Source organism: Nuphar pumila, chromosome 3 (genome assembly GCF_984573655.1).
Source record: "Nuphar pumila chromosome 3, dmNupPumi1.hap1.1, whole genome shotgun sequence".
Lineage (NCBI taxonomy): Eukaryota > Viridiplantae > Streptophyta > Magnoliopsida > Nymphaeales > Nymphaeaceae > Nuphar > Nuphar pumila.
Window position 1 is genome coordinate 40,149,704 of NC_143251.1, and position 2,568 is coordinate 40,152,271.

The 2,568-nt window shown below is 43.3% G+C and overlaps 1 pseudogene; it reads left to right on the plus strand.

Annotated features, from left to right (window-relative positions):
• The first annotated feature begins 1,102 nt into the window (after window positions 1-1,102).
• LOC149842663 (arogenate dehydratase/prephenate dehydratase 6, chloroplastic pseudogene) lies at window positions 1,103-2,233 on the plus strand (annotated as a pseudogene).
• The last annotated feature ends 335 nt before the right edge of the window (window positions 2,234-2,568 follow it).

Sequence of the window (2,568 nt, forward strand, 5' to 3'; positions counted from 1 at the left end):
TGCAATTTATTTGCACGCGCACTTTTTTTCTTCATGTGCATATGCTTCATAATGAAAAGACATTTTTTCAGGATGAGCAAAAAACTCAATTGTGGAGAACCATTTTTTTGGCTGATTTATGTATAAACACTTAACATATGATCAATTTACTTCGGCTGCCTCAGGTTTTAATAAATATTTAAAGAGAGCTCTTCACTTTTTCAGAAATTGCTTAGTTGGTGGCTTGTGTTATTTTTACCTTCTGAAATCACTTATTCACTCTTAACTGTAGCTATAGAAATGGGGAGCCAAAAAAGTGACATTCAGTTAAAAAAAAAGGAATACAACTGAAATAGTCATTTTTAAAGTGAAGCAACTCAAGTGGCCATATGAGTAATTTCTTAAAAAGTTAGGCATTTATATTGAATACTTGAAAATTGAAGTGACAACCGAAATTTGCTATATGTCAAGCACGCATATAAATTACAAATTTGTTTTTGTCCAGACTAGGATATATGTGGATACAGTGGGGGAAGTGATGGATGTGTAGGAGCACATTCAGTGCATTCATTTGACTAAGAACATAAAGATTACAGTTAAAAATTTCATCAACTTAACCTTTTTTTTTAACCATCAAACCGAACTTTATTCACATATTTATTCACCTTCTCAACCAAACATCCCATCTGCCAGTCATAGTCAATCTGCTTCCACCAAACCATAGTTGTTCTAGAAACCATCAATTTGCACCAGCCATCACGCTCCTGGTCCAGCCCCCCTCCCCCACGTCTCTCTCTCTCTCTCTGCAGTAAGGATGCTTGAAGCATTTCCAAATAAAAAATTCATCACTATGCGGCAAATCAAGTTTTGTTTTTTATTTTTTACGTCACTAAAGATGGAAGAAATCAGCTGGCCCACGATCAGGAATCATTTACAGGACACTATTTTGCCAAAATAACTCAAATATTCCAAATAATTGAGTCTCTCTCTCTCTCTCTCTCTCTCTCTGCATGTGTGTATATATTTCTTTCCACCAGCATTGCTCAATCAAACTCCTCCGAAGTTTGGCTGGTAGCTAGCTTACAGAGAGAGCATCAGATCTGGTGTTCCTCTGAGCTGCACCATGGCCCTCCCGATGCCATTTATGACAAGCAGCCGTGTAAGTTCCACCAAACTGGAGAGGTTTCAGGTACCACAACCTGCTCCCAAGGAGACGATCCGGTGCTCAAGCTTCGCAGCCCAAACCAGAAGCATTCTCGGTGTCAGGCACCGGAAGATCGGGATAGAGCTCTTAGGCCAAGAACAAATAGAAGAAATCGTGTCGAAAAGCGGCAGGCTCGAACACCATGAGAACACAGGGCTCAGAATTGCATACCAGGGAGTAGCTGGTGCGTACAGCGAGGCAGCAGCAAAGTTGGCTTGCATGGACTGCACTGCTGTTCCTTGCAGGTCCATTGTTGATGCTGTCGAGGCAGTTGAGAATGGCCAAGCAGACCGCGCCATCGTGCCGGTGGAGAGTACCATGGAGGGGAACAAGGTCCGGAACTATGATCTCTTGCTAGAAAGAAGTCTGCATGTCACTCAAGAGATAAACTTGTTTGTGCACTACTGCTTGTTGGCGATCCCAGGAGTAAACAAGAGAGAGGTGAAGAGGGTGATCAGTCACCCGTTGGCACTGGCTCATTGCAGCCAGGGCCTAGCTCGGCTCGGCCTGGCGGCCTCTCAGGAAGCAGTTGATGATACTGCCGGGGCCGTCGAGTTGCTGCTGTCACAACACATGCTTGACACGGCTGCCATAGCCAGCCCGCGCGCCGCTGATCTCTACCGCCTGCAGGTCCTCGCGCACGGCTTGCAGGATGAATCATGGAATGTAACCAGGTTCTTGATCTTAGCGAAAAGACCGGAGAAAATTACCAAGAAGAAGAAGATGAAAAAAAGCATCCTAAAGACCAGTATGGTCATCTCCCATGAAGGCGGCTTGCAATCATTGCTGCGGGTGCTCTCCGCGTTCTCGTCACGAAGTATCAACCTCGCAAAGCTAGAAATCAAGAATCTTACCACGGAGCCTGTTAGAGTATTGGACATACACGAAGGCTCAACTAAGGAATTTCAACATGCTTTCTATGTTGATTTTGAAGGAAGTGTAGATGACCAAAAGGTGAAAGATGCCATTGCTGAAATTTCTACCTTCTCCAAATTCATCCGCATCTTGGGCTGCTACCCAGTAGATTCCAAAATCTATGATCTCCATTGAAGACATTTATATGTTCCTACTGTCATACTAAAGGGACAACTTGGAAGTGTGTGGAAGGGCTACACTGGACAATTGATCCACATCCATTAGAGTAGAGAATGAGAATTAGGAAGTTTCATATGTAATAAAATTGCAAAGGATTGACATATCAAGTAAGATGTACACAGAGCAGAAAAATGCTGACGAAACATGGCAAATACCAGGTGATCCAACAACAGTGTTCATATCCGTCAATTGCCACGCTTCTCAGCCATATTGTGTAACTCTCTGTGTCCAGATCAATGTCAAGACCATGAAGCCAAAAGTTGTTCTCTCGTCCTGATTCTTCCAACTTC